The sequence below is a fragment of the Natrix helvetica genome (genome assembly GCF_964273705.1).
Source record: "Natrix helvetica genome assembly, chromosome: W".
Taxonomy (NCBI): domain Eukaryota; kingdom Metazoa; phylum Chordata; class Lepidosauria; order Squamata; family Natricidae; genus Natrix; species Natrix helvetica.
The window spans coordinates 34,945,079-34,970,991 of record NC_138555.1 but is presented as its reverse complement, the minus strand read 5'-3'; the positions used below and the strand labels follow the sequence as shown (position 1 = coordinate 34,970,991).

The 25,913-nt window shown below is 45.1% G+C and overlaps 1 protein-coding gene across 1 annotated transcript in view; it reads right to left on the bottom strand.

Moving 5' to 3' along the window:
* Positions 1-17,161: 17,161 nt before the first annotated feature.
* The window catches only part of LOC309400490 (26S proteasome non-ATPase regulatory subunit 11-like), a 145,745-nt gene continuing 136,993 nt past the window's right edge, over positions 17,162-25,913 (bottom strand). Inside the window, exon 14 of the mRNA XM_081969013.1 lies at positions 17,162-17,296. The gene's annotated coding sequence lies outside the window, so the exon portion shown is untranslated. The remainder of the gene's footprint in view (positions 17,297-25,913) is intronic.

Below are 25,913 nucleotides of genomic sequence, written 5' to 3'. Positions count from 1 at the left end.
TTTGGTAAAAATCACCCCTTGCGACAAACGAGCCAGCATATCTTTCATAAGCGGCAGTTGATACATGTGTTCTACACACACACCATTAATACTGCGAAAATCCACACAAAGGTGTAACCCTCTGTCCTTCTCCCTGAATAGTACAGGGGCTGGTATAGAGGACCTAGCTGGTTGTATGAACCCCCTGGCCAGATTTTTCTCAATGTATTTGTGCATTTCATCTAATTCCTTAGGCATCATTGAATACATTTTTGGTTTTGGAAGCTTAGCTCCAGGTAAAATCTCAATGGTGCAATCGGTGGAACGATGTGGCGGAAGTATAAATACTAAATACTTCAGTTACATCGGACATATTGAGTCCCACGCCCCGAAGCTGACAACTACAAAGATAAATCAAAAGTACTAGTGTTTACTAGAGCCCGGAAATTGTATAACTGGGATATCAGTGGCAATGCTGTTAAGCAGGTTTTCCATTTTAAGTATCTAGGTATTCAATTTCAGAACACTGGTGCCTGGACTAGACATCGAACCCAGGTGCTGAACTCGGCCTCCTGTAGTCACCAGCAGATTTTAAGATTCTTTTATACCCAGGGTGGCCAGTTCATTCCTTCTGCCCTACGCATTTACAAAGCCAAAACGCTGGCCCAAACTCTTTATGGCATTCTCATATGGATACGGGGCTTCAAGGACTGCATTGAAAGAACTCAGGCTGCTTTCCTTAGAAAACTTCTGGGTCTTCCCCCTTGTGTTGGTTTTGCCCCGATATACCTGGAACTAGGCATTCGATCGGCGGAATGTATGGCCTGGATAAACACCTTTAAATGGTGGTTTTGGGTGCTCTTTCTGGCAGTTCCTGGCAGCTATCTCTCCCTGGTGTTCACAGACTCCCATATTTCTCGCTGGGAGAAAGAGCTGCCGAAGAAACTTCATCTGCTAGGTTTCACAGAGGATGCCTTGGGAAACTACGACCTCAAGGATGCCCAATTTAGGATAGTCCAATGGCTCGTGGACATTGATTTACAATATCTACGAGCCAGAGCCAATAAAACTTGCTCCCCCCTGACTCTCAACCAAGTTAATAACTATAGATTGAGGATGGCTTCCTATTTTTATACCCTAACCATTCCCAAGTATAGAAGAGCTTTTTCCCTAGCTTGCTTCAATGTCTTGCCCTCAGCACTTCTGGATGGTCGTTTCAAGAGGCTCCCGATTAATGAGCGGCTGTGCCCTTGTGACAGAGCCGAGGTTGAGACAGCGGAGCATGTCCTTCTATTTTGCCCTATGTATAGCGCGGACAGATCTAGGTTACTGTCTCTTCCTGAAATCGTCCCTTCTGGTCCTGATGGCTGTGATTTGTTTGTGCATTGCCTTAGGGATGTCTCCTCGTACATCACCTCTCAGGTTTCCAGGTTTTTCTTGAGAGCTGTGACCATCAGAGGAGAGAGCTGTAACCTCCCTTAGTTGGGCTTTTGGCGACTGGCTGCTTTTGTAGTGGTTGTGTTTTGGTCTGTGACTGTAAATAAAGTTATTATTAAATACTTCAGCTAGGTCCTGGTACACGTCTGGGAATGCTAGTTTATCCTTCACGGTCTTGGCTACCATTGGCTTATGCTCCTGGCCTACCCCAGTAACCGCATCCCTTAGCACTGGTGTTTCATGCGGTGGTGGGTCCAGACCGACCCCAATCTGTAAATGCCAATAGCCACCCCACCCCCACCAAATAGTTGGACCCCACTTGTCCAACCATGCCAGACCAAGAATCAGTTTCTGTCATACGTGGTACAATAAACCTGATTAATTCCCAATGGCGGGCAAACTCTAGTCGTATCTGTTCTGTAATATGGGTAGCGGGAGCCCCACCCAGCAAAGACCCGTTTACCTGTTCGAACCGCATAGGCCGATGTTTGATAAGTTATCTACTTCCGGGTTTTGACCCCCAACTCCTTCACTGACTTCAGGTTTATCAAACATCGGGTACTACCTGAAACGATAAGCACATCATAACCCTGGCGCCTATTACCTGTGAGAACCACTGGCAGCCAAAAGGGTTTGCTTTTGTATTGGTTTGCTTACTATGGGATCATTTTCATCGTCATTGTCACTGTCACTGCTTTCCCCCTGGGGTTCCACAGACACTCGCGACTCATCAACTGCCACTTTCGGAATCGCAGACTCTCCCTGCAGAACACCCTAGGACCTTTCCGGGGTCTTCTTTGTGGATTTCTGAGCAGTACCAGTTGGACCCGGGCTCAGGAGACCAGTGGTGGGTCTTGGGGCCACCGTTGAAGTGGTACACTCAGCTGCCCAATGCCCCGGCTTACCGCATCAAAAACACAGCATGGGTGTCTTGGTTGACCCAGTCTTATCAGCTGAACCAGCTGGGGTTGGCGGAATCCCCAGGGGACGACCTCCAGTGTGCTCTGGGAATTGACGTGGCCTCCCACCTCCCTCTTCCTTTGGCTGCAGGTCTTTCAGCTCTGCCTCCAATTCAGTAGCTGCTTGATACCAAGTCCATAACCTGGGCACTAACCCCCTGTAAATACATGCTTGGCGAAGAGACCTGTCCAGACCAACCTTGAATTGATGCACCAGCAGTCATTCTGGTCAGCCGCGTAGCTTTCCTGACAAACGTCAGAAATCCCGAACATAGTCCCCCACAGGCCAACCCCTTTGGTGTAAAGTCATCAGTTCCCCCTCCACTCTTTGGGCCCTGGTTGGGTCTTCAAATCTCTCTTGCAAGTCATCCAAAAATGGTCCACAATGGTGAAGCTCCGGGCTATGGTCATTGTACAGGTCTGCTGTCCAATCGGCGGCCTCCTCCTCCAAAGCAGCTGCAATGGCCATCACCATTGCCCACTGAGAATTATGTAAATGGCCATATCTGTCCATGTGTTTGATCACTTGGCCCAGAAAGAAAGCCACCTTATCAGGGTTACCATCAAAGGACACTCCTAGCGATGGAGGCTCCCACGGGACCACGTTGGCTTGATTCTGCCCAGGTCCTGCTGGCCATGGGTACACCGGCTGTGGACTAGCCACCACAGGAGGCACCCACCGGTGGCCTCTATCACTACCTGGTGGTTCTCTCAACTGTGGCACCGGGTAACTGGACGTTGTGCGTGGACCTGACAGCTCACCACTACTTTTGGAATAGTCCTAAGTCCCCTCCAGGCAAAACTTTGGGCTAGCAAGGCAAAAACAAGACACAGATGGTTGAGGTGGTCGCAACGAATACTGACTACCCAGCCGAGTCTCCCCTCCTCTATCCTCCTGAGCCCAAGGTATGCTGGGTCTGCTTTCTCGGAAGCTGGCTTCCCCAAACCATTCTCGTAGACAGTCCATGGTCTGGCTACCCAGGGCGGTAGAGTAGCTCCACTCCCCCTCTTCATCCTGTTAGACGCTGTTGCCTCCATTGGGTGAAATGACCCACCTTGGGAATAGCCAAGGGTTCCCCCGAGCTAGCAACCAGTCCTGGCTTCTTCCACCATTCCTCCACTGGAGCCATTGGCTGGCTAGTTGAGGGCCCCACTGCAACAGGATGACATTCAGTGGACCTCTCTTTCTGCTGCACATCCACAACAGGTGTCTCAGCTGGCACTGGGCTGTCTGAAAGTGGCCTCAGCCCCTGTGGCCATCTCTAAACCTCCTTCAGCCCCTTCCGACATCCCTCTTCTAAACTAGGCTGCACACAACAGCCACCAGAGCAAGAAAGTATATTATGGGAGAGCTGACTTACTGTCAATGTTCTGGCATTCACCCTACACCAGGCCGTGCCAAACCCCACCCAGAGTCCTCCCCCTTGTGAAAGCAGTCCAAGCCAGTCCAGTGCAGTCCAGCCAGGGAATACCCGCAGACCAGTCAGAAGGTGGCCTTGAACAAGTCTCCAGCTTTTCTCTTAGGCAAACAGCTCCTGGCAAAGGAACATTCTCGGCTGATGACATCACTCTACCAGCTGCAGCTCAGGGAGTGGGGTAGGAGCACTGAGCCATGCTGCTGCTCCGACCGAGTGGAGAAGAAAGCAGCCAGAATGGACGGGGTAGTCTGGACAGGTGCTGGGATGCACTGAGCCATGCTCCTGCTCTGACTGAGTGGAGAAGGAAGCAGCCAGGATGGACAGGGTAGTCTGGACGGGTGCTGGGCCACACTGCTGCTTCAGGAAGAGTGGAGGTGGAATCAACACTTGGAATAGCAGCCTAAGGGCTGACACCACCACTCTGTGTCAGCAAAGACTGGTTTTCCTGAAATCACTGGTCTGTCGGGAGCACTGCCCAAATACCCTGGGATATGTCCCCTATCAGTGTGTTCAGTTGGGATGAGAGTAGCGTTTGTTGAGCTGCAAGTGTTTGGGGCTGCGTGGTTGGTATTATAGACTGTACTATATCTTTCCGCGCCTATCATAGTGGTTTCCTGGACAGGGCGTCCACCAGTAAGTTCTTCCCACCTGGTATGTATTTCAACTTGAAATTAAACCGTCTGAAATACAATGCCCACCTAACTTGTTTTGGCGACAGCTGCCATGGGGTTTGGAGGGCCTCCAGATTCTTGTGGTCCATCCAGACTTCAAACAGTAACCCCCCACTTCCCAACAGGGCCCACCTAACAGTGAATGCTTCCTTTTCTCATATGGGCCAGTTGCGTTCGGTATCATTCAGTTTTCATGAAGTATATGCACACAGCTGGAGGGATCCCTCCTCATTGGTCTGTAAGAGGACTGCGGCCACTGCCACCTCACTGGTGTCTCCTTGTACCATAAATGTTCTGACCCCCCTTCTCCCCTTCTTCCCTCGCCAACACAGAACACACTTCGGACCAAAACTACTTCAACAGGATTTATTGCACAGACAGACAGACAGACAGACAGACAGACAGATCCTTGGCAGCAATCCACCACGACTAGGGTCTCAGAACCCTCCGGCACTGAGACACGATAGCAGCTATCCAGCATGCCAAGCTCACAAGACGGAACTTTCCCAATAGTTCCTACGTTGACTTCTGTAAAGGGCGTATGCACAATCAGTCCTTTTATAAACACAACAAATGGTTTAGATGGATCTGGGTGTTTAAGCACCGGTTCTCTTGCAAATAGTGATTTCAAGTGCTCGAATGGTTGCTGGCACTTTAATAGCAATAGCACTTAGACCCGTGATGGCGAACCTATGGCACGTGTGCCACAGGTGGCATGCGGAGCCATTTGTCAGGGCACGCAAGGCATTGCCCTGTCAGCTGGCCAACTGACTTTGGCCTTCTTTTGAGGCCGTTTTTCGCCCTCCGGAGGCTTCCCTGAGCCCCCAAAGCATGAAAAAACGGTCCTACGGACAAACCGGAAATTCAGGAATGGACTCCCAGTTTGTCTGTAGGACTGTTTTTCACCCTGAAGGTCCCTGAAGGCTCCAGAGGGCAAAAACCGGCCTTGCGAGCAAACTGGAAGTGACTTCCGGTTTGGCCATAGGGCCGATTTTTACCTCCGGAGGTTTCAGGGAAGCTCCTGAGGCCTCCGGAGGGCATCGGGGGGGGGGGGGGGGAGAGGTTCTTTTTGTCACTGCGTTAATTTTGTTTGTCAACTTGAGCTTATATTCTGAGTTATACTGTAGAAATGTTTCTTATCTGACAATGATTTACTGCGCATGACATAATACGTCACACATTCTTTACTTCCTTTCTGATCTTCCATTCGCCTGCCGAAGGAGGTGGGCAACATAACTCTGCCAAAATGTAAGATTTAAATAGTAAGATTTGTATTATTTCATTTTAGATTAAAAGTTGTTCATTAGAATATGTTCTCGGGTTTTATTTTTCTGCTTATCTGGAAATATGCTACTTGGAAGGCCAACGATTCACACCTCGTTAATTAAAGGGGGGAAACTCCCTCCTTCACAAATGCTAGCAGAGGTTGGTCTTATAATTTACGGCCTTTTTCCTTGTTAGCTATCTCCAAGAGATAAGCGACCAGCCTAATTAGAAAGAATGATTTATAGCTATTGAGATACGCTTAAACTCACTTTCTAACCATGCTGAAGAAGAAAAAGAAAAAAATCAGAACACATTCTGAAGGCTTTAATACCTCCGATGAAGAAACAAAAGCAAAGAATTTCTCTTCAAGACATTCAGATATTTTCACCCTCTCTGCTGAAGAGAAGAAAAGTATCTTAGACAGATTTACAACTCTTCATGTAACCGGGCTGGATGAAGAACCTGCCGTGGCAGAAAGATCTCAAAAAAATGGGACTGCTCCAGGAGATGAAGCATACAGACCGAGGTCAGTTATACTCCCTTCTGATTATGCATGCTCCCAAACTCTTAGAGATTATGAAACGCTTGATGCTTGGCCAAAGCTCTCACCGGCACAGCAAAATCACTCCCACACAGAAAGAGAAACTTGCAAATTCTTCCCAAGCCCTGAGCAAGATATGAAAAGCTATCGTGACCAGATAGATCTTTTCGAATATCAGCTTTTTCAAGCCAAAAAAGAATATGACAGATTAGAGGCAAGTAGGAGGGGTTTCCCCATTTTCCAAATGTCCGAGGACGCCATCTTGCCTTCTTCTTCACAGCCTAAGGCACACCCCCTGGTGGATACTGTGTCAGGCAAATCAGAACAGAGAAATATGTACACGTCCCAGTTGCCACGTGATCTCCTTTGTTCTCCAGCATATGCCACGCAGGCAGAAATGATGCAGCCGAGAAGTGAAGCTGCACCACCATCTCCTGGCAGAAATAATTTAATGCAGAGAGCAGATATGCATGCTACATTACAGCAGCGGTTAAAGGGACTACAGCAAACCTGGTCAAATATATCTGTAGTTCCCTCAGACGCCCAAGCTGCAATGCAACAAATGCCTCCACAGGCTCAATCTTCAGCGCCCCCTGGTGGTGTTGGAATTTTCCTAGATGGAACACAACGCTTAATGCAGCAAAGGCAAATGCCAGTCTCTCAAGCAAGCCAAGTTAATTTTGCTGCTCAAGCATCAACTGCACCTGTAACACAGAGACCACAGGTCACGTTACAGTGCCCCCTGGTTCAACAACCAGCATATTTACCCGTACAGCAAGATGCCCAAATCCATATCCCTCAATAGGCATTTTCTGTCACTCCTTTGACTGGTGAGTCCAAATTAAAGATGTCAGGACAGAATTATAAAGCCTGGGTCAGTGAGGTTGCACTCTTGCTTCGCAGAGAAGGTACCCATTGTATGGTGTTTAATCCTCCTGCCCAACCATGGACTCCTGCAATAAGAGACCTAGAGACTAGGGCTTGCACAACATTATTGATGTCCATGGATACTGAATTGCAGGTAACTTTCCCGCCTGATGCAACAGCCCAACAAATTTGGGCCATTTTGGAAGATTGCTACAGGCCCATTTCAATTGAATCTTCATGTTTGCTCATGTCTGAGTTCCATGGTTCGAAGTTGAAACCTGGTGAACAAATTGGTGGACATTTGACCAAACTGAAAGGAATGAGAAGTGAATTGAGAGAAAGAGGCCATGGTATTGATGATATCCAAATGATCAGCATCATCATTAACTCATTGAATTATGAATGGAAAGATGCCATTGCAAAGATTAACCACGTGCCTATTGCTCAACGCACTGTTAATAATGTATGCAGACTTTTAATTGAGGAGGAAGCTATCAAATTAGCCACACCACATCTGCAACGAACACCAGCGTCAAGAGCTCCAGCTAGACGTACCTTCCGAGGAAGAGTCTACGCTCCAAGGATGCCAAGATGCTACACCTGCAACCGTATGGGACATGACACTCAGGATTGTCCCCAACGAGTTCCAGCTCCCGTCACATACCAGCCCAGAGGAACAGACTCCAGAGGCAGAGGTAGAGGTGGAAGACAAGGTCGTCGTGGTCCAAGGCGTGATCCACAAGCTCCACTCGCCACATTGGCCATAACCAACGTTCCACAACCTGATCCAGAGTACGACAGACGTCTTTTGTGGACTTTGGACAGTGGCGCAGCTTTACACGTTACCTACAGAAAGGAACTTTTCACAGAGATGAGCAAGCCGGAATCCGAATTCAGAGAATTGTACTCCTTCTCCAACCACCCTTGTAAGGTCATGGGAAAAGGAACTGTTTACGTTAAAGAGCTCGATACATTCATCCCCGATGTTTATTACATACCTTCAGCATCCAGTAATTTGCTTAGTCAAAGTCACTTGTCTAGAGAGTTAAAGTTCCAGGTTCACCACCTCGAGAAAGCAAGTTACATAGTTAAAAATGGAGATATTGTTGCTGAAACCATGCTAATTGGTGGTGTTTATTACTTAAAGCCAAGAGCACAGGCAAGTATGCAAACTCCAAAAAGGGACAGCATGGGCCCAGAGAGAGTTGGTTCAGAGAGAGAACCCGTTGCTACTCCAAAGGCTCCTAAAGCCAACAAACAGAGAATAAAGCAGGTTGCTCAGAGCAAGGCTGAGGTTCCTCATGAAACTGTTAATGTTGAAAATTCACTAACCGGTAAACCTTTGAATTCCAGGTGTATCCACAAGTGGCATAGAAGATTGGGGCACACCAGTTTCCATGTTCTTAGAAAAATGCCGGAGTTCGCAAAAGGTTTGGATATAAAGGGGTGTAAGGTGTTTTTGGATTGTGCAGTTTGCAGGAAAGCTAAATCCAAAGCAGCTGCCATTCCCAAACACGCTACACGCCTGTCAACACGCATTTTTGATTTGGTACACACTGACATAGTGGGTCCTTTCCCACCAACAATTGGTGGTAGAAAATATTTTCTAACAATTGTAGATAACCATTCTAGATATGGATTTGTATATCCTATGAGAGAGAAATCTGAGACCTTTCAGATCTTTAAAGACTTTTCAGCTTTTGTTTCTACCCAATATCAAGTTTGCATCGCCAGAATCCAGAGCGACCGTGGTGCCGAATTCATGTCTCAGCGTTTCCAGGACTGGATGCTTAAGAATGGAATTTTTCATCAGACATCCGCTCCGTACACACCGGCTCATAATGGAGTCGCAGAACGAAGACAAGGGGTTCTTCAAACCATGATGCGTTGTCTCCTAGAAGACGCCAATCTCGGTAGCATATACTGGGGTGAAGCTATCAAATATGCAAATTACATTGTCAACCGTACTTGGAGCAGTGTAATAAATCAAACTCCTTTCTACATGATGTATGGCTACAAGCCTGATCTCAAGAACCTCCACATTTTTGGTTCATACGCTATGGTGAACATTCCCTTAGCTCAAAGAAGAAAAGGAGGTCCAGCAGCAAAGAGACTGAGATTTATGGGTATTGATGATAATTCAAAATGGAGCAAATTTATTGACCCTAAACATGTAATTGTAATTTCACAATCTGCTAATTTTGAGGAAGATATTGACTGGACCAGGATTCATTCCAATGATCCTGGAGTTTATTTTCCTAGAGATGATATTGCCGATGCCACGCAGCCTAATGACCACGATTCACAGGCAGATATTCCTTCTACCAGTTCTTCACAACCTGATGTTCTGTCTTTGTAAGCCGCAGATGCTGATGCTAGCGACGAATGTGAGGACGAGGACAAAGAAGAAGAAGAATGGACTGTTGTTCCTAGACGTTCCAAGAGGGTCACAAAAGGAATCCCTCCACAATGATATTCGTGGCAACTGACAAAAACACCCTTGCCTTTGATTTGCAATGTTACACTTCCTCCTGATACGTTCACACAAATCAAGCAGCTTCCTGATTCGGAGCAAGCAAATGGTATGAAGCAATGCAGGGTGAAATGGACAGTTTAAAGAAACATAATGTATTTACACCTGCAAAACCTCCAGCAAACAAGAAAGTCATTGGCACTTGATGGGTCTAAAGAATCAAAAAGAAACCGAATGGTGAGTCATTGTACAAAGCCAGACTTGTAGCTCAGGGTTTCGCTCAACGTTATCCTGAGGACTACACAAACACTTACTCACCCACAGTCAGAACTGAGAGTGTAAAAATTGGTTTAACCACTGCAACTATTCTTGGTTTAGAAGTTTTCCAGTTCGATGTGGACACGGCTTATCTACATGCAGACCTAGATGAAGAGATCTACGTGAGAGGCCCTCCAGGATTCCGACAGCAAGAAGGGGATACCTGGTTCCTGAACAAAAGTCTTTATGGTCTGAAACAGTCAGGTTTAATGTGGTACTTATGTCTTACTGACAAACTAAATTCAATGGGCTTTATTAAGTCAGAAACTGATGAATGTGTGTGTTCACAAAAAGATCTAACAATGCATATGAGATAGTTCTTGTTTATGTTGATGATATTGTTTATATTGGTCCAAATAAGAAAATGAGTGAGAGTTTTGCTAAAAGTTTGCAGAGACACTTCACATTGAAATCTTTAGGTCACATTAGCATTTATTTAGGTGTTCAGATTGACAAAACACAGAAGGGGTTTAGTCTTTCACAAGAGGAGAAAATTGACCACATTCTGCATCATTGCAACATGAAAGATGCTAACACAACAAAGACACCCATGCAAACAGATTGTCACAACTTAACACATGAACCAAGTCCTGAATTCGAGGATCAAACACTATATCGTTCAGTGATTGGGTCACTGTTGTACATTAGTAGTTGGACCAGACCCGACATTGCACTTAGTGTTAATCTCTTATCACGACACGTAGGTAAGGCAACACAATTTAATTGGACATGCGTTAAGAAGTTATTGAAATACCTGAAACACACTAAACACATGAAGTTACTGCTAGAACCAACACATACTGATTATGCAGAATTATGTTGTTATGCAGATTCTGATTGGGCAAGTGATAAGAAATCACGCAAAAGTACTTCAGGTTACATGATGTTCATGAATGGTTGTCCTGTTTACTGGCAAGTGAGAAAACAGAGTTTTGTTTCGTGTTCTCCTACTGAAGCTGAATATGCTTGTGTTTCAGATGCATGCAATTCTCTAACATGGTTTGATGCTTTGATCACAGATATCTGGACATGTCTGATTCGACCAATCACCGTGATGGAAGATAATGAATCGGTGGTTTATATTTCTGAGTGACATTTCACAGGTTCTAGGTCCAGACACATTGACATTCGTTATCAAAACACAAAGCAATCAGTTAAGCAAGGTTTTGTTAAATTGCAATATGTATCTACACATGATCAAATTGCTGACATGCTCAACAAACCACTTCCAGCAGCTCAACACGAGTATTTGCGAAAGAAGATGTGCCTTATTTGATGATTTGATGATATCAGCCCAAGTGACAAAAGAAGGGGTGTCACTGCGTTAATTTTGTTTGTCAACTTGAGCTTATATTCTGAGTTATACTGTAGAAATGTTTCTTATCTGACAATGATTTACTGCGCATGACATAATACATCACACATTCTTTACTTCCTTTCTGATCTTCCGTTCGCCTGCCGAAGGAGGTGGGCAACATAGCTCTGCCAAAATGTAAGATTTAAATAGTAAGATTTGTATTATTTTATTTTATATTAAAAGTTGTTCATTAGAATATGTTCTCGGGTTTCATTTTTCTGCTTATCTGGAAATATGCTACTTGGAAGGCCGACGATTCACACCTCGTTAATTAAAGGGGGGAAACTCCCTCCTTCACAGTTTTCACCCTCCCCAGGCTCCTAGAAAGCCTCTGGAGCCTGGGGAGGTTGAAAAACCTGCGCCAAAAGCAGGGGGGTGTCGCTGGTTGCGTGCATAGCATTATTGGTGTGGCACACCGGCACACAACCCCCCTCTGCTCCCCCCGCTTTTGGCATGGCAGCCAAAAAAGTTTTGCCATCTCTGACTTAGACTTATATACTGCTTCACAGTACTTTACAGCCCTCTCTAAGTGGTTTACAGAATCAGCATATTGCCCCCAAAAATCTGGCTCATCATTTTACCCACCTTGGAAGGATGGAAGGCTGAGTCAACCTTGAGCCGGTGAGATTTGAACTGCCGAACAGCAGCTAGCAGTCAGCTGAAGTACCCTGCAGTACTGCACTCTTAACCATTGCGCCACCTTGGCTCTTATTGTCTATCTGTCCATAGAACCGGGTAACTCAGGCGGGGCTTTCGAGTTAGATGTTTCATGTTCAAGAGATCGGTAAGCGGGAGAGCTACCCGGGCAAAAGACGGGATGAACTGGTGGTAGAAGTTAGCGAACCCAAAAAAGCTTTGTAGCTGTTTGCGTGTTTTGGGGGTCTGCCAGTCCAACACTGCTTTTACCTTCGTGGGGTCCATTTCAACCCCCTTGGGTGAAATGCAAAACTCCAGATAGTCCAACTGCGACTTATGGAACTGACTCTTCCAAGTCTGCAGCCTCCAAGCCCAGCACTGTACCTTCAGCTATAATGAATAGAGTGAGTCCTGTTTGCAATCTTTTTATCTTCCGCTCTGGCACGAACTGACAACCACATTAAAGCAGTGAATTCTAAGTCAGGGCTACATGCCCAGTGCTCCCCACCACCTTTAAGCAGTTTTCAACACCCCGCCCTCTACTCGCACAATCCCAGCCCCACGTGATCCCGAAAGTGCCTTCCAACTGGGCCAGCTTCCATGGCTGCCGTCCAGTCAATTTGCTGCTTGCACGCTATCCCGCGGCTCAGCTGTGGTAACATCATCACCGGCAGCCACATATCAGCTGTTTCTGGAGCCGTTAATGCCGCCTCACACAGTTCAAAGTACAGGTTGCTTCTCAGCTGTTTAGGCCAGTATCGGAAGGGAGGGTGGTCACGGTATCCCGCTGTTGCATCCCTCGCCGGAATGGCAGGTCCGGGCCGCCAGGCATGCCGGAGCTGCCAAATGGAGGCACTGATACATCCAAATGTTATTAACATGGAAAAAATTACAAGATACAAAGACATTTTGAACGAAAAGTGGGAACTCAAAACTAAGCAAGAATTGAGTAGTCAAGGGATTGACATAGCATGGTGGCCACAAGCGCAGATGCAATCTCGATATGTGAAGGACGCTAAAATGTATGGTTTTTATAAAGAATTAACAGAATTAGATCAGATATTAACAGGGACGGATGAAAAATTAATAAAGAAAATATACAGCTATCAAGTATTAAAATGGAAGGTGAGGAAGTAAAGGAGACAATGATAGTATGGGCCAAAAATTTTGGTTATACAATAGTTAGATAAATGGCAGAAACTGTGGGATAGGAACTGTAAATTAACGATGTCAACTGCATATAAAGAAAAACTTTACAAAATGTTTTATAGATGGCATTTTGCACCCACAAGTTTGGCAAAGATGTTTAAGGACATGTCAGCTAAACGTTGGAAATGTAAGCAGGTACCTCGTTCATATTATCATATGTGGTGGACATGCTCAAAGGCAAACAAATATTGGACAAAAATGCATACATGGTTGGAAAAAGTGAAAAGCAACATATAGATTTAAAATCAGAAAGATTTTTGTTGGGCATTTTATCGGATAAGTACACCAAGGGGAATACATATTTGATTTTACATGCAATAGCTGCAGCTAGAATTGCTTTTGCACAACAATGGAAAAATGAAGGGATCCCTAGAGATGAAAATGTAATTTAAAAATGTGTAGAAATGGATACATTAACACTGAAAATCAAGGAAAAGGAAGAAACTGAATATTTCTTAACATGGGACTTATTTTATCAACGGTTAAGCAATAAAAACAAAAGTTAGAAACATGGAAATATAAGAAAAGGACTAATGTTATAAGGAAGGTTTGTTAAAATGGATAAGCAAATATTATTATATAATTAATACCAATGTAATGAACACTATTGTAAATATTTTGACTATTATTTCCTAAAAGAATTTTTATATGTAATAAAACAAAAAAAGCTTTAAAAAGAGTAATGGGGCCTGCTTTTAAAATTCATCCATCAATAATTATCACTGGCAATGGAGACCTCAGAGAAACTGTAGGGATCTTAAGTTTCTGGACCATGGCTAGCTTTATGAAGTCAGAGGTTGATCTAGAATCTATCAAAACAGGGATGGTGGTTTCCTGACCACTGGGAAGTGTCAGGATAGAATCAAATTTTATTAATTTCCTGAGTGGAAGTAATTGAGCTCTGTTCAGTGCTTGGGTTTGCCAGCCATGTGAGCTCGTGGGGGGGGCGGGGGGGATTTCTCATTTCCCTGGCCTTGGGGCTTGTTGTCCAGGCAGTGAGTAGTGGAGACTGTCACACTGTCTGTTGCCTCTCCTGGGAGGATTAGTAGGGCATTTCTTGCCCATGTTGCCAGGCTCTCTGCAATAGAAACACAGAACAAGCTCTCCGCACTTTTCCCATTCTTCTGCTCCCGGGGCTTGTCTGGCTGCTCCAATTTGCATTGGCTCTTCAGTGTCCAAATCCAAGGGGGCAGGGAGGCTAGGGGTAATGACAGGTGAAGTCAGCCTTGGAAGCGGTTGGGTGGGGCTGTCTGAGGTCATGACTAGTGTATTCTGGAGCCCATGAAAATTTTGGGCAAAGGGAGTAGCTCAGATTAATGTCAAGCAAAGAACTGGGGAAACCAGGAGATTTAGGCAGTTCAAATGAGGATAAAGATTTATTGAAAGCTTAAGCTCTCTACAAGAATCTGAGCAACTAAATGTCAAGGGAAATTCGTGGGAGTTAAGAATAGAAAGGAATTCAAGGTGGGCTGGAGTTAAAACTCTTGTGGGCGCAAAAGGACTCGTGACTGATGGTGCATTTAACCCCTCCCTTGGGCTCACCCTGGTCATCTCCTACAGTGGTTTGCCATTGCCTCCTTCTGAGGGCTGAGGCAATGTGATTGGTCAAAGATGATCCAGCTGGCCTTTGGGTGGAGGTAGGTAGGACTAGAACACATGGTCTCCCAGTCTGTAACCCAATGCCTGAACCACTACACCAGACATATCATAATGTTATGCAATTAAGCACTGGGAATATTTATTCCGAAATAACTAGTTTATGGGTGGTCTGAATTTGAGTTTTTTTTCTGATGTAAATAAACTAAGTTTAGCAGTTTTCATTTGGTTCATTTTCCATGGGGAGCAACAGGAAGTCCCATATTTTGCAGTATTTTGCCCACAAATGTTAATAATGCAAACTTTCAGTACTCGAGAAGTCACATAAAATAGTTTGGAAGCCACATGTGGTCCAAGGGTTCCCATTTTTGCACCAGTAATTGCTTTAGTTTGCCAGCAGCAGTATACCCAGACAACTGAGCCAGTTTTTCCAACCAATGGTTTCTATATAGACCACCACACTAGACATGATGAGGGTTATGTTCTGAAGATGAGAAAAGTTGTCAGAGAATATACTTTCTTTTCAGAATGACATAAATTATTCTCAAGAATTTATATGGATTTCTAAAAGCCTTGCAAATAAAATTTTAAAAGTTGGTATTTTGCCTAAATCTTTTTCAGATCACAATCCAGTTCTTTTGATACTCAGAAAAAAAGATTTGAATTATAGATGGAGATTAAATGAATCTATTTTTCAAAAGGAGACCATTACAAGACTGTAAAAAGAAATTAAATGAATATTATGAAAATAAAAGGGACAAATTGAATGACTGGAATTCCAATAAAGTGGTCATCAGGGATTAATTTATACAATTTAAACATTTAGACAACAGAAAATCACAGGAAAAGATGCAAAAAGATACTGGATGAAATTAGAAATAAAGAAATTTGTTTAACAAACTGGGAGAGAGTTTGGGAAAGATTCCATAGATGAAAATCTTAAAGGGGAAAACAAATCAAGAAGCTTGGGAAACTCTGAAAAATATGATCATAAAAACCCAATCAAGTTACAACCTAAAGCGACTGAAGAAAGCTCAAAGGAACTATCTGTTGATCAAATGTTTCAAACTCTCTTAAAGGGACAGGACGAACTGAAAAAACAATTGGCAGACTTAAGTGATCAGCTCAGAGAAACGCAACAACAAACAACACAAAATAAACAGAGAATAGGGGTGCTGGAGGAGGGTGCGACTGGGTTGAGGGAAGAGGTTAAGACAATACAGAAGGGGAATGTAGAATTTGAAAACCATACGATAAAGGTGGAATTTGAGAGAATGTCTTTTTTTCTTAGATTCCAAAACTTGCCAGAAACAGAGAATGAAGATCTCAAGGAGATTATGACCACAATCTTAGCAGAATATATTAAAAGAGACAAACAACAGCTATGGTGGGATATTGATTTGATTTATAGGATTAATTCAGCATACGCCAGAACACACAACGTGCCAAGGGAAGTACATGTTAAATTTCTTAGAAAGACCACAAGAGATGAGGTCTTAGGAGCTCAAAGGGTGGGACCACTAAAATATAAAGACAAAGAAATAACCATTCTTAAACAGATTCCAAAGAAAGTAAGAGATAAGAGGAAGAAATAATCCTCTTTAGCAAAGAAATTATATAACAATGGAATCTGGTTTAAATGGTTGTTGCCAGAAGGAATGCTGATTTTCTGGGAGGGCAGTAGAATTAGAATCAACACAGTTGCGGAGGCGGAGGCCTTCATTAAAAAAAATAGTGCCCTCCTAGATCAAACAGGGGACAGTACACAAGATGTGAAGGAGGGAGGGGCCGCGGCTCTGCCAGCAGACAGGGGGGAGTATGCAACACTTAGAAGACTCAGATCACAAAAATGAGTTGAAACATTTTTGCAATTGTTGTTATTATGTAACTCTTGGAAGTGATACAAAAGATGATTGAATATATTGATGATTGAATGTAAAAACAAAAAGCTGCCAATGTTTATTCAAATTTTGATGTTTTTTCTCTTTTTTTTTGTTGAAGTTGTAAGATTCGGGGGGATTTCTACCTCCCGCATGATGTAGCTGTCAAAATTTTCTACACCTATTTACCTTTTTCCCTAAAACATTTGTAAAAAACCAATAAAATTTTACAATATAAAAAAAAATCCAATCAAGCACAATAGCACTGAAAAAGAAAAAAAAGAAATCAAAGAAGAAACCAGCATGGTTGTAAAAAGATCTTTACGAAACAAGAAAAAAGTCAAGGAATCAATTGGTCCACTAAAGAGAGATTATGGTAAGGAAGTAACAGGCAGTAGAGAGAAAGCAGAGCTGCTTAACTCATTCTTTGCATCTGTCTTCACACCAAAATAAATTCTAGCCCAACCTACCAAAAACATAACTGTAAAAGACAGACTAGAAATAAAAATTAAAATAAGCAAAAAAGAAATGGTAAGAGAACACCTGTCTGAGTTCAAATCACCAGGACCTGATGGATTACATCCCAAAGTTCTGAATGAGCTGACATAAGTTATCTCAGAACCATTGAACCACATCTTTCAAAGATCCTGGAGCACTGGAGACTGGAAAAGAGCTGATGTGGTTCCGATCTGCAAAAAAAAAAAAAAAAGGGGGGGGGGGTTGAACAGATCAAAAAACAAATCTGCAAAGTTATAACCAGAAACCAACACAGGTTTGTCAAAAACAGATCCTGCCAAACAAATCTTATTGCATTTGACAAAGTGACTAAATTAGTGGACCAGCAAAATGCTGTGGACATAGTATACTTGAATTTCAGGCATTCAACAAAGTAGACCACAACCGTGGTAAGCTAGAAAAGTGTGTGATAGACAGCATCACCACCAGATGGGTTTGTAACTGGCTGACAAACCACACTCAACATGTAGTCCTTTTTTTTTTTTTTGTAAAAAAAATTATTGGTTTTAAAGCATTTATGGGGAAAAGGTAAAAGGGTACATAGAAAATTTTGGTAGCTCCCATGTTAGTAGTAGAAATCCCTCCAAATTTCACGCTTCTGCAATTTTAAAAATAACATATAAAAGATAAGCATAAACAGAATTCTTACTTTATATCAACCATGTGTTCAATCATCTCTTTGTCACTTTCTAGTATATCAACAATTACAATAATATTTCAGATATATTTATTTTTGTGACCTGAGCCTTTTCGATATTGCTCCCTCCTCCCTCTCCCCAGGTGGAGCCATAGCCCCCCCCCCTTCCCCATGTCTTGTACATTGCTGCCTTTTTCCCCACCTCCGCTATCTTCGTCCTCTGGGAGAGAAAAATATTTTTTAATAAAGGCTTCGGCCTCATCCACTGTCTTAATTCTAATCCGGCTTCCCTCCCAGAAAATCAGCATTCCTTCTGGCAATAACCATCTAAACCAAATTCCTCTATTTTATAGTTTCTTTGATAAGGAAGAATACTTCCTCCTTTTTTCTCTTATCTTTTTCGGAATTTGCTTTAGAATGGTAATTTCTTTATCTTGGTATTTTAAAGGTCCTTCCCTTTGGGCCCCTAGCACCTCATGTCTCGTGGTCCTCCTGAGAAATTTAACATGTACTTCTCTTGGAACATTATGGGTTCTGGCATATGCTGAATTAATTCTATAAACCAGGTCCATATCCCACCACATCTGTTCTTTGTTTCTCTTAAGGTATTCTGCTAACATTGTGCTCATAATATCTTTAAGATCTTCATTTTCTGTCTCTGGTAGGTTCTGGAACCTGAGAAAAAAATACATTCTTTCAAATTCTATTTTGGCCATAACATTTTCCAGTTCTAAATTTCCCTTTCGGACCTCCTTAACCTTTTCCCCCATCTCAGCTGCCCCCTCCTCCAGCACCACAATTCTTTGTCTATTTTCTGTTATGTTATGTTGCACCCCTGTGAGTTCATCTTTGAGATCTGCCACTTCCTTCCTCAGTTCGTTTTGACCTCTCATAATTTCCTGAAACATTTGGTTGACAGATAATTATTTTGAGCTCTCTCCAGCCGCTTCTTTTTGTAGCAATGAAGTAATTTTCGGCTGCTGGGTACTTGGACTGGAAATCGCTGAGGCGGGAGCTGATAGTGACTTGCCCGCTGGTGGTTTCTTAGGTCCCATTGTCTAAGTTCAGAGATGGTAAGTCTTTTACAAAGAAAATGGCGTCCCTGGAGCGCACAGCCGGGGTGGTCCAAGGTAGCAGGCGAATCCGAAAGTAAAAAGTTAATTCTCCTTCACTGTTCCAAGACACAGAGGTACACCAAAAAGAGAGAAAACAAATAATCAAAATCCAGAAAGTCCACGTAGCAGAAGAGATCCAGAGCACCCTCAAGGGAGGTATTAAAAGATGCCAGAAATTATCATTTTTCCCCCCAAGGTGGTTTCAAAAGGCAGACTTCATTTATAAGTACAAAAACAAGAACGGAGGGGAGCCATCTTGACTCCTCCTCTTCGCAGGGAGAAGAGCAAAAGTTTTGATTTTTAAAAACAGCTCAGCAAGCACTCTTGCAACTGTGATTTCAGTCTTTCTCGCATAGTTAATTCAAGTGGCAAGTCAGCCTTTGTTCTCTCTCCATTGACATGTAGTCCTTAATGCATGGGTGTCAAACTTGCAGCATCACGTCGCCATCACGTGATGTTTTGCGATGGTCTCCGAGGTGGGGCATGAGAGGAGTCACTGAATGGGTATTATCACGACCCAATTGCCTGGAGACTGAGATAAATCTGAGGACACTCCCTCTGCTCCTTCTTCTGACTCCCCAGATTAACCTCAGTCTTCGGCCTAACAGGGGCTAAAAACTGACTCTCCGGATTCTATTGTTTCTTTTCCATCGAACCTCCTACCTCTTCTTCCTGCGCCATTTTTCCTGCCTAAGCACGAGCTGTGCTCGCTGCATTGCCACGGGCCCCGAGCCACCAGTACCCGGTTTGGGGGGGGGGGGAACCCAGACCCTGCGCGCCACAGCTTTCTTAACAGGAATCATCGCTGGAAGGGAGAAGACAGCAGGATCCTCCATTCAAAGCAGTGCGGCGAGGGGGGAGCGGCTCAGTTGGAGCCGCCCCAGGCTATCGGACCGCGTGGTCGGCGGTTGCCATTTTGAAACCGAGGGCACATGCACAGAAGCAGAGAGAAAAGATTCGTCGGGCCTGAGCTCCGCTGGTAATCCGGGGAGGGCCCATTCTTAGCGGTGCACAGGTCTCATTTCGACCCGCAGATCGGTGGGTGGCTGAGAAGAGCGCGGATTCGAAGGAGCTCCGAATCCACGCATTAGAGGAGAGACCGGAGGTGATCGGGAGAGGAGGTAGAGAGAGTCTACAAATCGTGAGTACTGCGATGGCAGAGGCCACCAGGAGCAGAGGAGCAGCTGCTCCAGGCTCCCCGGGGGAACAGACCCAGGCAAGGGAACCTCCCGGGAGGTAGGGCCTGGGGCGAGGGGGAGATCCCTTCCTAGGAAGTGCTCCTCCAAGTCTTCCAGGAAGGAGGGGCCCAGGCAGGAGGCTCCCCTTACTAGACTGGCTGGTAGGAGGGCCAGGGATCTCATTAGTCCTTCCCCTGCCAGATCACTTTCCTCCCGCAGGCCTTCTCCCCTAGCTGAGGAGCCTGACTCTCCAGGCCCATTGAGAATCCCTAGAGAGGGCAGCCCTTTATCCCCTCCTTTATCACCATCATGCTCACCTAGAGCAAGGGGGGACCCCTTTGGCCGCAGGGCAACGAATTCCCCCAGGCAACGCTTGGCCCCTCTATCTCCTGGCATCAGGGATCACAGGGAGCCCCCAAGCCTTTCTCCAGCCTACCCAGAGCTACCTGAGAGCTTCCAAAACGTGCTAGCCAGAGCCATTGCTGATGGCATCGCCTCAGGTATGCAACATCAGTTCCAGGGAACCAGGCACAGGTCTACTCCTGGGGCCCCACGAGAACAAGCAGCCCAGCCAGAGCCCTCAGGCTCCAGGGATTTCAGAGCCTCCTCACCCTCCAATGCTAGTGAGGGCTCTGAATCAGAGGGGGAGGAGCAGAAGGACATTGGGTTCTCAGAGGATGAGGATACCTTAGCCCCAGAGGCCCCAACCATCACAGGGTTATTTCCTCCTTCCTTATTCAGTTCCTTGCTACGCAAAGTCAAGGCCACGGCAGATTTGGACCCTACCCCATCTGCTAACCAGGACTCCACTACTCCCAGTACTAGCGGGGGAAATAAGAAGGGCCCTTTCCACAGACCCCAGGTGGAGAAGGAGGAGATTCCCACTCCAGACCTCTTCACGGAGGTACTCAAGTGCCAGTGGTCCAACCCCGGCTCTTTTCCCACACCAGGTAGCAATGATCGCAGATTTTATAACCTGAATGCCTCTTTTGCACAAGCCCTACAGGTTCCTTCCATGGATGCCCCAGTAGCAGCCTTGGCTTCTTCCTCTGCCGTGGTGACAGGGGATATATCTAACTGCCTGAAGGCAGAGGACAGGAGAGTGGAGCTGGTCATGAGCAAGACCTTCCAGGCTGTCTCATGGGCGATCAGGGTGGCTGCGGCTGCATCTTTCTTTAACAGGTCCACCCTTCTATGGCTGGAGCAGATTTGCGACAGGACACCAGCATCAGACATGAGACTTCTACAGGACATTATGAAGTTGATGGCGGCTACCCAGATCTCGGCGGAGGCCACCCTGGACGTGGTAAAAGTATTCTTCCAGGGCCTTGTCATCCTCAGTGGCATCCAGACGTCTACTGTGGCTATGCCACTGGCAGGCTGAGTTCTGGGCAAAGTGGCATCTGGCGGAGGCAGAGTACACAGGGGACAAGATTTTTGGTCCTTCCCTGGATCCCATCCTTGTCGAGGACAAGAACAAGAGGAAAGTCTTCCTGTCCACGTCCACACGCTGTCAGCATTCCAAATATCATGCAGAATTAAATCATTGTCCAAGGCAAAGTAGTCCTTAAAACTCCAATTTAATAAGACAGGCATGTTGGCATTATGCTGTTGAAATTTCAACTCTAAGGTACATCCGGTGAATTCCCCAAGTTAAAAGTTCATCATCTATCCCCACACCCCATAATTCATCACATGGTCCAATCTTCATCTTCCACGCTGGCATGTACACCCCTCTTCTTCCGGCCAGGTGTCGAGGTGCGGAGACCAAAGACGACCTTGAGCTTCTAAGAAATCCATAACAATACATTCCACAATCCTACTCCTTTCTATTCCCCCCTCCCAACTACTATACCAATGAAACAGCATAATATATATGTTTTAATTATGTGGCAGGCCAAAGATCCTAAAAGGAACAGAATTACAGGCCTGACACACGCGCAGACCACCGGGTGGCACCTTACTCCAGGAGACCCTCCTATCAACTTCCTGAGCAGGACCCTGAACAGCAGAGGTACTCTGCCCCCAGGTACCCCAGGCAGGGGGATAGGCAATTTTCCAGGGATATAGGTTACAGCAGCCCGGCAAGCAGCCCTTTCGAGGGGGGCGGCGGCCGCCCCTTCCACAGAGCCAAGTGATTTGGGACTGAATCACCCCATCGGCGGCCGCCTTTCCGTGTTTGCAGACTGCTGGGAGGGCATCACCACGGATGCCTGGTTTCTCCAGACAGTCAGGACGGGGCTCCATCTGGAGTTCTGTTCCCAACCCCCCAATAGATTCCACACCTTTCCCTCCTCCAAGAACTCGGTCAAGCGCACTCTCATGCGCAATGCCATTCACCACCTTCTGGAGATTAAGGCAGTAGAACCAGTCCCGGAGGGGGAGAAAGAGTCAGGGTTCTATTCCCACCTGTTCCTAGTCCCCAAGAGCTCGGGGGGATGGAGGGCCATCCTGGATCTCAAGTTGCTAAACTCCAGGATTGTATATCGTAAATTTAAAATGGTCTCCCTCAAGTCCATCCTGGAGGGGATCAGACAGGGGGACTTCCTAGCCTCCATCGATCTCACAAAGGCGTATCTCCACATCATGATTGCCCCTGATCACCGCAAGTTCCTCAGGTTCTTGTACTGGGGTTCTCATTACCAATACAGGGCCCTTCCCTTCGGGATGGCCTCCACTCTCAGGACCTTCACCAAGGTGCTGGCCGTGGCTGCGGCCCACCTTCGTTCCTTCCCAGTTCGCCTACACTGTTACTTTGATGACACCCTTGTACTAGCCCCTTTGGTGGCTCTGGCAGAGGGGGATCTCAGTACCACCATTAGCACCCTAAGGTCCCTGGGGTTCTCGATTAACCTCGAGAAGAGCCACCTAGTTCCCTCCACTAGACTTCAACATCTGCGAACCATTGGAGGAGGGAGGAGCTACGCGTCGCAGTGCTACCGCGGCTTTCTGGTCACTCCGGATTAGCCGCTGAATCCGGATCGCCTGGAAGGTCCATTGGACCCAAGCCGTCCCCTAGAGACGGTGGGAGGTAGGGGAAAACCCAGGGGATCTAGAGACACCTGCAAAGTCTCTGGAGACTCAGGAAAAAAACCCTTTTGCCGGCGATCAAGAGCCAGCCTCTAGGCTGCCGAAGCTGCTGACAGCTCTACAAAGCAAGAGCAGGAGAGAAAGGAGAGAAAGGAGAGAAAGAAGCATGCCGTTTTTGGTGAGACTACCTATAAAGTTTTTTTTAATTGTAAAGAGAACACCCTAAACTTGGAGATTTAAGGAAAATAGAGTATAACAGAAGAATTAGCGGCGGGTCTGAACAGGGTTAATTGAAACCGTCCAGGTTTTTTCCCTTTTTATTAACGGAAGCCAGACTGGACTCTTGTTACAAAATGTGGATTTGTTGTTGAAGCCTTCTCTTTACTTTTAACTTTTTGTTTTTTGGAAGTGATTTGACTGGGGACTATTCCCTTTTTTATTATGCCTTAAAGATTCCTTTCCTTTTTTCCCTTTTCTTACTATTTCCGTAGTCCCTGGTTTTCCTTTTTTTTTTCTTTTTGAATATTTTTTCTTAAAGGCAGAGCTTTAAGGGGCTAGGGTATGGATACAATTTAACACTGCCATCTAGTGGATCTTGAAACAATGTTACCAATGTTACCAAATCTTACTGCTGGAATTATTTAGAGACAAACTCTCTCACTCAAGGTTAAGACCTGATAAGAAGCAAGAATCAGTTGTTTACGCAGGTGGTTCTTGCGAATCTTTAGTGTCTAGAAACCTATTTTGGAAGATGAATGAAAATGTTTAAGGGAAAATTGGAGTGACCTTGGAAACGTCTCTACACCAAGAAGGGGGGGGGGGGACTTTGAACTCTCTTCTTCATGTTTTTGGCAGCCAGTGGTTATATTACTTTGCCTGGGATGTGATGATTCTTTTCTTTTGTTGTTGTTGTTGTTCGTTCCACTTCATCCGTTTTTTCTTGAAGCCTTGAAGCTGTGAAGCGTTGAATAATTTTTTTTGTGCTCTTCTTTTTACTTTTTTGAAATATAGATTTTTCTTTTTTCTCCCTCTTCTTACATCCACCCTTATTTTTATAGATTGCCTCTTTGCCCTTTCTTCCTTTATTTCTTACCACACTTTTTATATTCTTTTTACCTTAATTCCGACCTTTCTGCCTACTTTTTCTACCTAATCACTACACGCTTTCCTCTCTCTCCTCCCTTTCTTTTCTCTTTCTTTCTCCCTTCTTTCTCTTACAGTTCATTGCAACTGGATTGAACCACAAAAAGAAAGAGAGTGAATAAATCAGGAAGATGAGTAGAAAGACAACACCAGTGGGCTCCACAACGACCCCTGCCTCTTCACCAGCAGGAGGACAAAGACTAATACAAACTATGATCCAGCAGGAAAAAGAGAAGCCTATATCACTAGAGTCAGTTATGCAGGCTGTTCTGACCCGCCTTCTTCCCTCGCCAACACAGAACACACTCCGGACCAAAACTACTTCAACAGGATTTATTGCACAGACAGACAGACAGATCCTTGGCAGCAATCCACCACGACAAGACTCTCAGAACCCTCTGGCACAGAGACACGATAGCAGTTGTCCAGCATGCCAAGCTTCCAAGACAGAACTTTCCGAATAGTTCCTTTGTTGACTTCTGCAAAGGGCGTATGCACAATCAGTCCTTTTATAGACTGAAGAGGAGTCTACTTATCAGCAGCTAAGAGCCCTTACCGCTGGTAACTGCAACCTTGCTCCTTGCGCCTGTGGGCGCGGCGGTAACGAGCATCTAAGAACTCCCTGCTGATGTCTGAGTCACTGTCCCGTGACTCCTCCCCACTGCTCCAAGGCATGGCATCAGGAGCCCCCCTCCTTTGGCTCTCACCGCTGCTCCATGCCTCAGGCACCTCCTGGTGGCCGACCAGACTCTCCGATCCCTGCTCAGAGTCAGAACCCTGCCCAGGGTCCTCCTCATTCTCCAGAGCCGACTCATAGGGACCCTCGCTGTCGGAGTCTGGTGGCAGCTCCAACGGCTCCTGCTGGGCCACAACAGCAGGCAATACAAAAACTTCAAACAAGCACTGATGAAAAATTAGATATATTGCAAAGAAGTTGGAAAATATGGAAAAAAAGATGGAGACAATAGATCAGCGAATTGGGAACACAGAAAAAAAACAGATCAAACAGAGGGAAAGATAGAGGACATACAACAATGGATAAGATAGAATGCAAAAAATTGCTGAAAGAGATGAACAAAGAGAGAAGAGGGATGAAGAAATCGACTGCAGACTGAGTGAAATGGAAATAGAAAGCAGTGCAATAATAGGATGGGAGATGGAGCGTTCCGAATATTTCTTAAGATTTCAAAATATAATAGAAGAAAAGGGAGAAAATTTGCCACAAATAATATCTGAAATCCTGATAGAGGTATTGGAGATATCTCAAGAGAAGATGTTGGATGGCATAGATGAGACATTTCGAGTAAATACAAGATATGCAACGAGAAACTCTCTCCCAAGGGAAGTCCATGTAAGATTTACTAAAAAAGCACTAAAACTACAAATATTGCAGAAAACAAGAGATAGAAAATTGGAATATAAAGGCAAGGAGATTGTAATCTTAAAGCAAATTCCAAGAAGAGTGAGAGAGAAGAGAAGAAAATACCAATTCCTGACCACAATTTTACTCAAAATAGGAGTTAATTACAGATGGCTGATACCGGAAGGTTTAATATTTCTATGGAAAGGACAAAGATACAGAATTGACACGATTGAAAAAGCAGAAGCCTTCTATACAGAATATCTGAGAGGAAAGGCCGAGAAGTATGGAAAAGAAGAATTATTGGTGCAATCATTAGACACACAT